Below are 15,392 nucleotides of genomic sequence, written 5' to 3' on the forward strand. Positions count from 1 at the left end.
CTCGCGAGGGGCATTGGATTTGATTCGATTGGCTTGGCTTGGCTTGGCTTGGCTTGGATTGGATTGGATTTGGATTGGATTGAAGTGGATCGTGTTGTATTGTGTTGCGTCATAGCCGCGGCAGATGCACTGGCGCCGGAGCGTGCCCAGGTGAGAGCGAACACTCTCTCTCAACATCTGCGGTTGTGCGGCGCAGCGCGCTCTCACTCCGCCGGTGGGCGGCGCTGCGCCCGGTGCTGCGCATGTGCAGTACACTCTCTCTCCGCGGTCTCCTCTCCTTCGGGCGCGCAGCGCATATAACCGGTGTGCCGCTCTCCGGCGGCCTTTCGGTCGACGGTTGCTCTCCGCTTGCGCTTGAACCCCCCCTCAGCGCCGCATCACACCAGGGTTCCCGCGAGGGGAGGTGGGCGTAATTTTTTGTGTATCTTTGAACTGTGGGCTGTGTGTACGTGTGACCCAAACCCATCCTGTCTGTCACGTCCCGACCTCTACTATTCTCACGTCCTGTGCTTTTCCTCCATCCTGTTGAATATAGACTTCGACGTGTTAAACAGTGTTCGTCTACTGCCTGCCTGCGTGGTCCTCGGCCCATTCATAACAATCGTCATTCGGGCCCCCACAATTAACTGAATGGGCCCCAAGGAGGTAGGTAGCCCCGGGCCCCAAAATTTCCTAATCCGTCACTGGTCAACCAGCGCCTAGAAGTCAGACCTCGAATGCGCAAAACCATGAGGAATATGAATGAAGCATACCATTATCAACCTATTAAATATTATTGTGCGAATTGCTACAGCCTCAAGAACAGAGTTCAAAGCGAAACGTGGCATGCTAAGGAGTTGCGGGCAATTATGGTGCACCGCCCGACGAGTGTGTGCAGCCATCCCAGTACTTTCTGAATACTACATCTATTCAGAAAATTTGTGAGTGCGGAATTTAGAAGCGCTTCATGGCGGCATATCACACTTGGCAGATTGGAAAGCAATAACTCATCGACATCGTCAAGATTTTTAAGACTGCCTCTGCAGTTTTCTTGCATGATATTTTCTCTTCCAATTATTTCAGTTTAGAGCAACTGGAATATGTGCGTGTTTATGTATCGTTGTTCGGGGATTGAACTCTTGGAGGGGGGTTTTCGGCCTCTCTGGAGAATCGGATGAAGGTACCCTTTCCTTAAGCTGCGAAGCAGATAGGAAGGGTCTGATGTCTATCTCCTCATCAGAATACTAGGGCTCCCGGCGGACCGGCCCCCTGGACATAGCACACCTGCGGGTACCCTTCGTTTCAGCCGTCACCACCGCAAGCCTTGGGAGCCCCACGAGTGGCACAGGTGGTGTGGCGGAAGTGAGAGCCGCTGAGGATCCCTCCAATTCCATCTCCAAGGCACCCTGAGATGTACTGTGGACAGGGGATACAGAGACGGAAGGAGCGGTCCCTGCAGTGCTTGTTGCCACCGCAACCGCTACGCGCTGGCCCCACGCTGTGATGACGACTTGCTGGGCTGCCGGGGACAACCCAGTGGGGGTGGAGGCAGGACACAACCCTACTCGCGGACTGATTTCCTCTCAAAACCAGACGCCGCTCTGCCCCCCGGCGAGCTGCATCTGCATACCTCCCCAGAGGGAAAAAGGCGAACCTCTTTCGCTCCTCTGGGAATGTGATGTTTTCTGTGGCTTTTATGTTTGTTTATTTTCTTTTCTAGCTTGAACCTTTCACAAGTGCTGAAGTAGGCCGCATGCCGGCCCTGATACTTAAGGCAGAGGAGTTGTTGTGAGCTACAATTATCGGTGGAGTGGTCATGTTGGGCGCACTCGACACAGGTTATTGACCACGACACGAATTGGTACCAAGCTCGAACCGCTGGCTCTTCAAATAGCGCCGTGGATTCGGGATGTACGCCCGGACCGAGCACCGGATGAAGCGGGCATTGATGTGGTCCGAAAGAACGGTACGGTCAAATGTCAGGATGATGTTCCAGTGGGTACTACGTTATCTTGTGTTTTAATGGTGATGCGCCTGACTGCCGTCACACCCTCACTTCTCAAGCCGTCAAGATGATCGGCCTCTGCCTCGCCTGCTAGATCTGGCTCCGAGATCAAGCTCTGCGAGCTGTTGAAGCTGCAGTAAGGCGTAATCTTGATGCCACGATCGGCAATTCGGTTCTGGTTCAAGAGTCTTGTGGCCTGCTTCTGACTGTTTACTTTTACCAAGAGCTCGCCGGTTCTTTTTTTAACTTTGTAGGATTTACTTATAACACGTTCTTGAAACTTAGCGATCAAGAACACGGACAGTGAAGCAATAGGCTTGAGTTGTTCAAGAGATTGGATTACCAAGAAGTGGGGACAGTTTTCAGGTTTCGAGGCCGTCATGGTCGGAAAGGGTAGAAACAAAACTTCAGTGCGGCCCCTTTTTGGGGGGCCGATCATTGGGTTTGGAAAACTTAGAAAAAGAATTAGACGAAGGAAAAAAAAAAAGCAAGGGATGGGCCCAGTAGTTTCTTGTACAGCCTTTGCCTGATAGCTCAAGAGGTCCCTGAGCTCCCTGCCTGAAAAACAGACCGGAAGCCTATCAGCCGGAGGTTGACCGCGGCACCGACGGCTATCGCTTGTGGTTTCAGCCTTCACCTTAAAACTCATTACCACGGTTGGTTACAACATGCGTATGGAAGCTTGGGGTTCGCCGTATCGCCAGTGCCGTCACCAAGATTACTCAAGAATCCCTGTGCGGGAAACTCCCCCACGTATCTCTTTCACCTGAGCTTAACGCCATACAATGTAGAGTGCTGAAGGATTAGGTGTCAGCCAAAGCAATAGTGACAGGGGCAGAATTCACTTTTCTCAATTTTACAATCACGACAGCGGTTGCCACTGATTACCGCCATTCATGACGGGAGTATGCAGATGTATGCTTATGGGGTATTGGGGAGTAGACTGAAACCGGTCTCCGCAACCACTATTGATTGATTGTAGGGTTTTAACGCGCCGACGCAACGCAGGCGATGAGGCGCGCCGTAGTGGAGGGCTCCGGATTAATTTTGACCACCTGGGGATCTTTATCGTGCGCCGAAATCTCGTACACACGGGCGTTTTTGCTTTTCGCCTCCATCAGAAAAGCGGCCGCCGCGGCCGGGAATCGAACCCGCGACCTCGTGCTCAGCAGCGCAACGCCTTAGCCACTGAGCCACCGCGGCGGGTGGCTCCGCGGCGGGTGGCGGCGGGTGGCTCCGCAACCATTAAGAAAAGAAATAACTGCATTTCTTCACTAACTATGCATTTGTTTCAGCCGGGGCTTCAGCATTTTCTTTACAAGGGTTAGAACCGAGGGTGGAAAGAAGACGACAGCAGTATATTACGGGCGTAATAAAGTTCAATATATCGCAACCTACTACGGAGATTGGTACACACTACACGGCTGCATAGTACCGGTGAGTGCCAACTGGAATTACAGTTACTATTCTTTTACTTGGAACTTAAAAACAAAGCCGTTTTGGGACCAACCCTTTGATAAACAAGTTTAAAGTGCATGCTTTCAGGATAGATTGAGACTAACATTGCTCGTTCGTGTATTGCAAGCTTATGTGCGTAAGCATTTTCAACCGCCTATAACGGGAAATAAGAGTAAATAATAGCGTAAACACCTTTCCTACATGAATAAAAAAGCAGGTGGCTCTCGATGGGAATAAATCAAATTGCAAGGCTTAAAAACCAATACAGTTCTTTAAAGCCGTGCGTTGAAGTTCAAAAGATGCCTAAAAGTATTTAGAAAGTGAGTGTACTATCACTAGAGTAAGGACACTTCGGAATACTAAGTCAGAGTGGTGCCCCCAGATTATGGCAAGACAATTCAGAAGAAACTCTGCAATTACCGCTCTTGAATTACAGATAAGTAATTACCGCTCTTGAGAGCATGTACGTCGCAATGCTTTTAATCACGCAGGGTCACTTGTGGCCTGTTCTCGGTGCTGGTTTCAGCCTCTAGTGCGATATTCTCTGATAAATGTTGGCGGGTACAAACAATTAAGTCTCTTAAGACTATGTATAACTTGTACCTCATGGATTTACGCGCAATATCGCTTCTGTTTTCCAAAAGGAACTACAGCCTGGCGTGCATCTTGTTAGAAATAGCTGCCATATTGTGGAGCACAAAATGCTGATAACCATTTGAATAGGTTAGGTTGCAGAAGCCAGTCATACATGGTGTGATCAACTGCATACAAGAGCGCGAGCTCTTTACATCGTCGCCTCATGATTATTGCTATCTCAAGAGGACTGTGATTTGGGCGAGTCGGTGAATGTTCATGATTGACAATCCAGCGCGCAAAAACACGGCACAAAAAAGAACGAGAGTTAGACAGGACAGCGCTGCACTCACAACTGATTTATTTTGAAGAAAACATTGGTCATATATACAGATCAGTCTCCCACGTGGCGGTAAATTATTGCACCCGATAACCACAAACAAAAAAACGCAATAATTGTCCTGTCTAACTCTCGTTCTTTTTTGTGCCGTGTTTTTGCGCGCTGGATTGTCAATCATGATTATTGCTATGCCCTGCCACAAAGCATGTAATCAGGCCACATAACGATACTGCGGAATGGGAAGCAGGCCAACTGGGGTGACAACATTGAAGGGAATGGTGTGGAACCAGTATATGCTTTTCCAGATAAGACTGTTGAGGGATTTCAGGGCTACCAGTTAGACCAGTCATCCAGTTAGACAACTTAGGTGGCTGAGGACGCATCGACGACTGTACGAATGGCAGTACGTCTGAGTCGCGATGCGTTAGACAGAACACTACAGGCGACTGGGACGCGTGGTCGAGTACCGTCTGCAACGAAATATCTGTTTTACAACATTTTACTTGGTTCCATCTACCTTCAGCTGGTTTTTTCCAAAGTGAGGATGTAGGGCTGTTTTCTTGAACCCTTGATATAGGGACCGGGCAGCTAGAAGGCTGGCGCCTTCACTCGGCGCTCCCCTCGTTACTGGAATGGGCCGCCGCATTGGACTACGCAGCGTTTCGTTGCGCAGCCTTGTTTTTTTTTCGTGTTTGCTTCGATGCTTTTAATGGTTGGGTGGTGGTGCTGTTAGCGGATATGTGAGGTGAAACGAAGTCTAGGCAGGTGTGTTCAGTTCTTAGAAGCACTAACGACCGCGTAAACTCGTCGGGCACTTCTAAGGTTGTGTATGGGCGCTGTTAGCGGCGCTGTACGTTTGGCTCAACCGCATTTGGTCACGAATAAAAATGTCAGGATAAGCATTCATTTCTACCTAATATTATTTTCACTGGTTTCAATGACAATAGTTTCCACACCAGCCTTAACGGTGGGATACCTCGATACGTGTGCTTTGAAGAGATATGCGCGTACGTACGATTTTGATTACCGTGTCTTAGTGTACAATTTCTTTCTGTAAAAATGATCTTCGTGCCTTATGCTTCCATGAGTTACAGCATGGAGTCCTGAAAGCCGAAAGGGAATTTGTGCGTTTGTTGGGGTCACCCACCCAACAGCGCGGTCTGCAAACCCTGCCCCCTCCCCTCCACATTTTACCACCTGTGTAAAATAAAGGCTGCCACTGATAGACGGCCACAGCGTCAAAAAATGTGGCAGAGTGTGAACGGCAGCCTGTGTTTTTTATGCGTAAGCATTCTTGGCCAAGTTCCTCAACACAAACCGTGTAATGCCTTGTCAATATATGTATTTTGTAGGAGTAAGTGTAAATCATTGAAAAACAATATATAGAACCAAACGTAAATGCATTCACGCAATTTGATAGGAACATCGAAATCTGCCAAATCTGCCAACTATCGTTTGTTGCAGAATACACACGAAAGTAAAAAGATATTAAAAATATTAAATGATTCAGAGTTCTATTAATGATAGGGCACTCTCATGTGTGTCTAAAAACAAAATAAAAGAGAACTTAGGGCGACCGGACGAAATTTATGTGCATTCCGATCCCGCGCTCTAACGTGATTAGTTGCCTGAACTTAGCCATTTAATTTCTCCAAGAAAACGCAACGTTGGTGAGACGGAAAAACCGCATAATTATTCTTACGCATTATTATACAATTTTAAAAATTTCCCCAATTTGTTATGCAATGGGCTTTGCTTGGTTCTACAACTTGTTTCCGTGCAGCGCAAGCGGCGCAGTTTGTGTTCATTCAAGCGGAGCTGGCAGCTTGCGGTAAAACGCGACCGCAGCATTCAGTTGTGAAACTTACGTCGGGTTTTCCGCACCCTCGTGTCTATCATCGTGTCTACCCTCGTGTCTAACATGCAGTAATTGTTTTCTGAGAAAGAATTAACCAGCGATCAAGCAACCAAGTCTTATTAGAAGCGTAAAGCAATGCTTTTCCGCGTCAAGCAATAACTTTCTATTATCATGCAGTATTTATTCTGGAAACGATTACTGATGGCTGTTCTAAATGTATTTCTGTAAATTGACCACGTTTATACCCTAAGTAATGACGTTACGTAGCGTCGTCCCTCAGCCTTCATATTTTGTGGTAATTGTGGAAGGTACCCCCCCCCCCCCTCCCTTGTCTATCGCTCGTGAACGACGCCGACGCCCGCTTTGCAGGAGCATTTAGCTTCAATATATCCCTCGATGCGCCAAACTGGAGGTTGGCAACAATACTGCATGAAAAATTTGAATTGAGGAAGGAATATGCACATCCAGCTTGGCGCATCGAGCGTCTTCTCCAATTTGAAATTCCTGAGTATGGGCGTAAATCATACACATCACATGCATCGTAAAGGTCGCTTTTACTTTCAAGATTTACCGATCTGTACAAAAAGCTTCATGATTACCTATACTTTGAAAGCTGCACTTCAGCAGAACGAAAGCGATGCACAACTACGCTGCGCTGACCGCCACCGGCATTCCACTGACGAACGATTTGCCACAGGCGGCGCTGTTTGCTGAACCAACGGTGGTGGCATACAACGGCCGCCAGGTTCTTATTGTAGACGCTTCTTAGCCAACAGCTGCAACAACTACCTTCCTTCACTGGTGTCTGCCATGGTACTGATACCGTGATGCGGGCGAAAAATTTAGGGCTGGTTTACTTTACAGCGGAGTTGTATTAGGCTAACGTGTCACAAAGTTTTAGTGTCAGATCTCGGAGACTCCTGGCCCCACACGGAGAGTAAAAATTCATTTCGGCCCGTGTGAAAATTAAACTCGCGTTCCAAGATTAGCAGCCGGGTGCGTTACCAGACCCAATTCCGGCCAGTGTTGCGGAATGCGCAGGCACATTACATTCCATTTGCGTTCTCCGAAATTAGAACTTTTCCCCATTTACATGCCTTTTAATTCCGCGGAATGACAAAACTTTGCACATTCTTACTCCCGGAATGGCAGGGAAGCTCAAGTCCAGTCCTTTAATTTCTTAACGAAGGAACTACCTGTTGGTGGCTGTATCCAGTTACCTCCGAAGGCAACAGCAATCTGGCAATCTCAGACGCGTCGAGAATGGCAGAAATCGCTGAAGTTGAAAGATAGTAGCATCCAGGTGATATTTGCTTCAGAAAACTTCACTATCCGTTTCTAAAGAAGGTTGAGAGAAGCGTTAAAGGCTTCAACATCAAAACTGCTTCGAAGGTGCGTCAAAATCTTCGCTAAAAGTGAGTCAAACCTGTTGTGTATTGGCCGGGTAAGCCGGGGCAGTGAGAAGCAATCTACGCTGGTGCCGGGAACCAGCAATGGCTGGTGCCATTTATTTTATGCTAGCGCGTCAGGCAAGCGAATATAGAATGAATTGAGGTGAGTGGGGAAAGCGGCTGTCTGAATGACTCCACGCTGGCAGGCGCGCTTGGTGTATATACGAATCGTATGCTGGTAAGCACAGGAGCGGTAGGGCAACTTGAGTGTTGAGGAAAGACGAAGACGAGCTTGTATAGGACATTATCACCATCATCAACTAGTGGAGGAAGAAGTGGAATAAATAGCGTTCTGAGCGGTGCCATGGCCCGGGGCCCAGTTCCTCAACATTTGGTGCCGTGAAACCCGGGAGGAACGGCCCAGTGGACTGCCTTACGGCGCAGCGCGTCTCCGAGGCTCGCGAGGCCTGGGAACCTCCTGGTTGGGATATTTCGTGATTCCCTCATCTCGGAGGCCTTGCCCTTGGGCGGCGCCCGCCATGGCCGGCTGATCGACGCTCCACACCACCCACACTGAACCCGTAGACAACCCACGAGCAGACCTGACCTGATGCGGCGCAGTCTTCGAGGACGCTAGGCCTGGGGTCCCCTGGAAGCTACCCAATTCTGCGAGGCTCGTCATCGAACGCTGTCTGCCGCTCGGGCTCGTGTCTAGGACTCCCCATCGCCTGCGTTCGCGCCGTCTGCCATGGAGGAGCTTCGCCGCCACCGTGACACTGTGAGGGAAGCCGTCACAAGGGGCGTAGCTGCCATTCAATTGCTACTTCAGGATCCCCTCTCATCGACCGGCCAGATCCGCTCGCACCTGCACGCCGTCGAAAGCAGGTACGAGGAGTTGAAGCCCCTCGATAAGCGCATATATGAGGAGACCATTGATTTGGACGACCTTGAGGCCGATTTATTCGATAGCTACGAGTACGACGAAAAGGTCATCACGATCCGTACACTGGTGTGCTTCGCCAGACCCTCCGCTGTTCCTCCGCCAATTGCTGCTCGGAGCACCGGAGCGCCCAGCGATTACTCCGCCGTCATCAGGCACGGCAAGACCGCAACGCCCTCCGGTGACAGCGGGATGACCGCAGAGGCTGACAAGGTGGCCAACGTTCCCGCGGCGTGTGAGCCGTGCGTTTCTGACCGTCGGAACGTCCTCACAGCTGCCGACGAGTCTGATCCTCCAGAGAAACCAGCGGAGAGCACGACCGATTCTATTGAGGCACAACTGGGTGCACCCAGCCGCCCGACCAGCGGTGACTGCGTCGTCGTCCAAGACGGCCACGGAACCGACCTCTCCAAGGACCCCACGACCACGATGTACGGTGATGCGGACCCGTCCAGCGTGATGTTCCTCGACGCTTTAGACATCGCTGCCGCTCGTCGGGGTTCCTTGCTGAGAGAGCACGTGGTTGTTAAGTGTCACAAGCGTGCGCCGTTCCCACTTGTACGACGATGGCCGTGTTGCTCCCGGCGCTGGCTTCTTCGGTGGCATCTCCGCTGGAGTCAGTGCTTCCTGGTATCCCCGACTCTGATCGGCGCACCGGCCTTCCGAGTTGGATCGCACGAACCGTCAGGCGACCCTGGTTGCGGCGAGATCGTGAACGGCAACCGGGGAGCTTCAACTGCCACGCTTGGCGGCCCCCTAGGAAGCTCCAAGAAGCCACACCATCCGCTGCCACGATCATCCCTCCTGAGGCATGGGGTCGCAGTTCGCGATCGCGATGTGTGCACACGACGAGCGGTCACGTGTGAGCAGCTACCATCCCTGCCGCCCGGCACTGGCTACGTGCGTGCCTGCCGCGGGCACAGGACTGGGTTCGTCAGTCTGAGGCTACAGCCCGAGCAGGGTGAGTTCCCCTATGATCCTGGCGGCTACGACGAACCGGGAGAACAGGACGGTTACCAACGCACCGGGGCCAGCAATGACCTGCTTGCTCACCAGCTCTTCCTCACCATCAGCCACGCCACAATGTTCAATGAGTATGGCGAAGAGGAGCTTGCAGCCGTAAAGGAAGCTTGCAGGGGCAAGCTAGACCAAGTGTTCAAAGCTACTATGCACCCTTACCGACAAAAAGGGCGTCTGAATCACGAGGGATCCCAATCAATCCGGCATTGCAAAGAACCTCGACCCAAGATCGCCCGCTATCTAGCTCGTATACCCCGGAACCGAGGGTTGTTGGTCTTTCCTTGCCAGGGCTGAACAAAACCGGTACAAGGAAGCTACATCACTCCTCAAAGCACCGGTGGAAAAGGAAGCAACTCACGACCGGAGACCGATGGCTCAACGAATCACATCGATGAGGCTGAACTGGCTGTTATTTATTTTTGTGCTATTTCCTGCGCGTGTTTCGTGCATGTGTGTGTGTGAGTATGAGTCATTGTCGTGGGCGGGAGGATGTTGAGGAAAGACGAAGACGAGCTTGTATAGGACATTATCACCATCATCAACTAGTGGAGGAAGAAGTGGAATAAATAGCGTTCTGAGCGGTGCCATGGCCCGGGGCCCAGTTCCTCAACATTGAGTGCCCGTGTGCCGCTTGCGTAGACGTGAATAACATCCCTTCCTCAGGTATTCTACACGTTACTCTAAAACAGGAAGGCAAGCTCATTCCTCGTTCCTTGCCAATTTTTAAACCAGTTTCCGTTAAAGTTTCCTTTAATGCGAAAGGAACGCGTTCCAATTACACTTTCAACATTGGAACGTGTCATTACATTATCGTTGCATTCTAATTGGTAAGTTTAAATAAGGTGACGGCTAATGCTCAGGCGAAATAAAGTGAACAACTTTGAAACTCACATCGAACTACGTATATTAAACGAATATGAAACCCGCCTGCAGCATATTATCAGGCAAGGAACGCTCCAAGACGAATCTTTTCCGGGAGCACCTGACATACTCCAGAAATGTCTTACTGCAACTTCGGTGCTCGTCTATAACAAGTGCAATCTAGGGCCACTAGACGTAGATTATATAGTGGCTCTAGTGTAACCCATATGGCACTTTCCGTTTCTTTCTCCAAACGCGCAGTCAGATTGCTGCTCTTCAGATGTGGCAATAGAAATTTACTCGCATGCACGCACATACTACTCGCGTAATGAACGCACTCCAATAATGAACGCACCCCAAACTTTAGTCGTCAAACTTAGGTTTCTTTTGTACCCCGCGTAACAAATTCACCCCCAACTTTCCAACCCTGCAGTCCCACAAATGGCCGTATAGTAGCTTTCCCACTTCACTCGCTCCCGCTGATGATGATCGTGCATGCAACCTAGAGCCATCTCTTGGAGTAAACACGAGAAAACACTCCGGCGTGGCGTCGTTGGACAGCCAATCACAACGAATCTCAGTCGGCTCAATCTGCTGAGCGTCTCAGCCCTACTTTTTCTGCGTGGTAGTATTTTACTTGCTTGCTTTCCTGCTTCACTTCCACTTTTCAGTCTGCGATGGGCCAAAATTTCAGTTACGCGGCCAGTTTTAGGTTAAAGGTTCTGGAGTGCGCATTTGAGCATAGGAACCGTGCTGCAAGTAAACATTTTGGAATTGACGAAGTGATGCCTTGACAAGCGAACACGAGTGTAGTTCAATAAAAACCCTTCGTGTTTGCGCATTGCGTACGCGTATGTTTACTGCGAAAGGTAGGTTATGTTAATGCATTATTTTGTTTCGTGCCGGCCTTCTTTCTTCACTCCGCAAAGTTTTCGAAAAATAATCCCGCATAATAAACCCACCCCCACTTCGCTTCTGTTTTACGGAAAAAAAGTGCGTTCATTACACGAGTAAATATAATTAAATTTCTCGCACAAGAAACCGCATTGAAAGCAAGCATTCATAGGCGTGTAATGAATTGTGGTTCAATGTTACAATATGACAGGAGAAAAATGTCCAGAATACATTTCCCGACTTAGTAGACTCCCTTGTTCGAACTCAGAAACAGTTGCATCTCACGATTTGCATCAGCAAGAGTGCTATTGGTGCCCGGATGCAGCACTTGTTGTAGCCGGTCCGTAAGAATACACTACAGCCGTCGCACTGCTATGATGGAACGGAAGGCGCTGCAATAATCCTCAGCAAAATGCGAAAATCAATCACTGCAGCAAATTGGCAAAGAAACCGTAGGTCCGCTCTGTTCATGAGAAAGCTCACGGCGACGCGTTCGGGCGCGATGTCCGTGGCGTGGGGCGATATAACGTCAGATTTCAGATTCGGATTGCAGCTTTTAGGGATGGTCGCTGTTCCGCACGAGATCTAGCTCTCGCCTCGCTTTGGGCGGCAACGGCGATATTTCAAGAATCTGAGACAGGGGAATAGACGCCTTGCTTTTAGACGCGGTACGCGCAACGCTGGCGATCCAGGTGTCCCATTGACAGAGTCAGAGTAGTCTCGTGCGGCACCTTCGGATGGTGCGGGTGCTGTAGCGAACACGTGTGCGATGCGCGATGAATTCGGTGCAGTCCACCTGTGTGGAATGCTCTTCCGAGCTGGGGTCGTCTACGAATGAGGATGGTGAACTCACGTCTGCTCCTGCTCGGCTTTCGAGTTCCACTATTAAAGGCGAAACTTGAGCGTGTTCATAATTGTACAAAAAAAAAGAGTGTGCGGTGAAAGACGAATCAAAGGGGCGCCAAACCACCTGTCTCGCTGGTCTTTGCAGCCGCCGTACCGACAAGGCTGTGCGTACTCGGTGCAGCCTGTCCGAGAGGCGGCGGCCCGATGCGTGGTTATTCTTCTGCATTTTACCTTCGAAGAAGCACGTTTCGTGAAGGGCGGGCAAACTGGGCACCTTATAGGATCAGAAACACAGTAGAAACCTGTGGCTTTTTGTACTAGGATCAGGGGCTTAAAGTCTTGGCATCAAAAACAGCCAAATCCTAGCGATGGAACGTTTACAGAAGGAACGTTGTTCACTCTGCCATTCCTTCGTAAACGTAACAAATTCCCTAACAGTTGCATCGACCCTTAACGAAACGGTGGCGTTCCTCCCTTTCTACCAAAAGGACCTAGTTCTAAGAACGCTGTTCAGTACTACACTGCCTTCCTCCTTAGATTGGGTCCCCGTATCGTTTCAGTGGACGCCGTTTGCTTAGCGGTCTCAAATTTGTTTGTGGGTGTTGCGTGCATCCGCCAAGTTGGCTTTCAAAGGGCTGCGTCCCACAACTTTCTTCTGTGGTCACAGCTTCTCCAGGTTGGGAGTGGGGGGCCGCTGGTTGATTATGCATCGGCGATTGAGAAGTTTCCGCCGGTATGTCGGTCACGTGTGGAGCAGGCACTGTCTCCCAGCTGATCGCCTGCTCCGGAATCACTCCCTTCTTTGATAACGCTGCCATCCTGTTTAAGCACCCTAATAAAATATCTAGAAAAACTGTAGAGGCTTTTCGCATTTTCCATCACCATGAGGATGATTTAGGCCACTCCGCCTTAGCATTGTCACATAAGGAGGCATCATTGTCATGCTCATGCATATGAAATTACTGAGAGTGAACAAGTTTTGAAGTGTGCGCCACCGAATCGTTTCTTGCCTTGTTGTGCGCAGCGCCGGGGGGTATAAAATTGTTGTTTAAGAAACTTTCCTGTTTTTGTTCCCGTTTGTATGCGCTATTTGTACAGATGCATCAGATCCAACTAGGCCGGCTCGCATTTATGCTTCAGCTAATCGCTTACTTATTCTTTCACTTGCGCTGCGCTGGAAGAGTACACCGCTTCTGCTTGCTTGATTGTGCATTTTGCGTGTTACCTTGCTGTGCGCTTGGCGTATCATTATACCAACGCCATTACGCTGTTCTAAACTCACTCGCCCGTCTTTCGCAACTTGCTGGCATGTGGGTTTACTCGTAGTCCTTACCTTTTTATTTTGAATACATGTAGGTAACTGAAAAGAAATGCTCTCCTGTCAACGCGTGCTACAGTAAGGGACCGTTACAAAACAGCATAACTTTCATTCGCCGTCGCTATCTCTTTAACGTAACCATTCTTTCGCTTGTTTACTGAAGTTTCAAAGCTTAGCAGCACATTTTCAATAGAAGACATTATTTGAGACCGCTCTCGTTACCCAGATACAAGTTGCATTTTTTTTCACCCGCTACGGTGGCTCAGCGGTTGAGGCGTTGTGTGCTGAGCCCAAGGATGAAGGCTCGATACCGGCCATGGTGGCTGCTTTTCTGATGGAGGTGAAAAGCGAAAACGCCTGTCGGTCGAAATATCGGTGCACGTAAGGATTTGCAGCTAGTAAAAATTAATCCATGTTCCTCCACTACGGAGTGCCCCACAGCCCAGGTGTACCTCTCTCACTCAAAAGTTCTTACATGAGGACTGCTAAATAGAACACTGCCAATTCTCTTATATATATACAGTGATATTATCCGAATCGTACAGATGAGACGTAAATTTACGTCAAAACGAAAGTAAAACAAAACCGTAGCCGCGTTTGCATCAAATTTTTCTTTGTTCTTTTGCTCTTCACTCTATTTTCTTCTGTGGGCTCCCCACGAGTATTTGCGTTCGCCAACCGTTCGCACCATGCCAGAGCGGCGGCGTATAATGGCCGCCGCATCCCATTTCACTGCTACTAGCGGTTGTTTTCCGGCATTCTATTGAACTATACGGGTACGTTAACCCTATAGAGTTCGAAGGAGTCAATGTTGCCGGGTTACATAAATAACTACCTCAAACTGCGCTCGAAACGAAACTTCAGGCTAATGTTTGAGCAAGTTACAAGCGTTTAGGCACGAACTCCGAAATAGGCATTTATAGGCACTCTAAAGACACCATAAACGCCCTTCTTTTCTTATTTATGCTGATATATAAAAGTGAGGGGGTAGGAGCGCCAGGAAAAAATAGGTTTGCCTAAAATCTGGTCTCTATTGATGGCGGTTGCCACGATTTCACCTTCAAGCACGTAAGCAGACTATAGTGGCCCAAGGGATTTTGATTTCCCATACATTCCACATTTTATTAACTTCCAATTATAAATATATTGGATGCAATAGCTGCCTTAAGGGCACCTCAAAAGCTGCATTCCATGTGGCGTATGCGTATAGTAGTGGATAGGACACTTGCTTGCAACCGCACTAACCCTGAGTTCGGTCCCCATTCATGCCGGTTTTCTTTTATTGAAGGTGTATTGAAATCGTGGTTCATCCGCTAGCCCCAAAGCCACGTTATTCGCCTTACGGACGGGGAACATAACCTTTTCGTATTGAGGAGTGCATTTTTCCTAATATCCGCATGTACTTCCGATCTAGAATCAATTCAAAATATAACTTGGAGTACCACGTTCTGTCCAAGCACATTCTTTGAGCGTTATAAAGTTTACATGTCACACTAATTTCTTTTTTACTCTCATTCGTTTCAGTGCGATGCATCTCAAAATGCATCATTATGTCCAGGAATGAAAAATGATAGTGATTCGTGCACCTGCAAGCACTATTCCAAACCCGATTATAAGTATATCGGTGTCTGTACATGAAATGCGTAGGGAAACATCGCAGCTGGCATGACAAAAGAAACTGTGATTTCAATAAATCCATTTACCCTAATATTTTCAATTTTGTGTTCTTTCTTGTACAAAAGAATTAGGTGTTAATGTAAAAAACTACTCTGACTGAAACGTCTAAAATTAAGCAGCCGAATTTCACTGATCACGAATTTGACGGCGGGTGATAGCGGCAGTGACAACGCCACCCGATGGGAAGCAAGGAATCCAGTCCGAAGCAGAACCTCTCTTCCTCTCTGCAGCT

At 49.0% G+C, this 15,392-nt stretch overlaps 1 long non-coding RNA gene across 4 annotated transcripts in view; it reads left to right on the top strand.

The window, feature by feature from the left end:
• LOC144173340 (uncharacterized) overlaps positions 1-15,182 on the top strand; it is a 128,125-nt gene extending 112,943 nt beyond the window's left edge. For 3 of the 4 annotated variants that reach the window (XR_013323227.1, XR_013323225.1, XR_013323226.1), the window contains exons 4-5: positions 3,280-3,421; positions 15,008-15,182. This is a non-coding gene — a long non-coding RNA (uncharacterized LOC144173340). The remainder of the gene's footprint in view (positions 1-3,279; positions 3,422-15,007) is intronic. The other variant, XR_013323224.1, reaches the window with a different exon arrangement.
• Positions 15,183-15,392: the final 210 nt, after the last annotated feature.

This window comes from Haemaphysalis longicornis, unplaced genomic scaffold (assembly GCF_048455015.1).
Source record: "Haemaphysalis longicornis isolate Haplotype H1 unplaced genomic scaffold, Haemaphysalis longicornis Haplotype H1 scaffold_3, whole genome shotgun sequence".
In the NCBI taxonomy this organism is placed as follows: Eukaryota; Metazoa; Arthropoda; class Arachnida; order Ixodida; family Ixodidae; genus Haemaphysalis; species Haemaphysalis longicornis.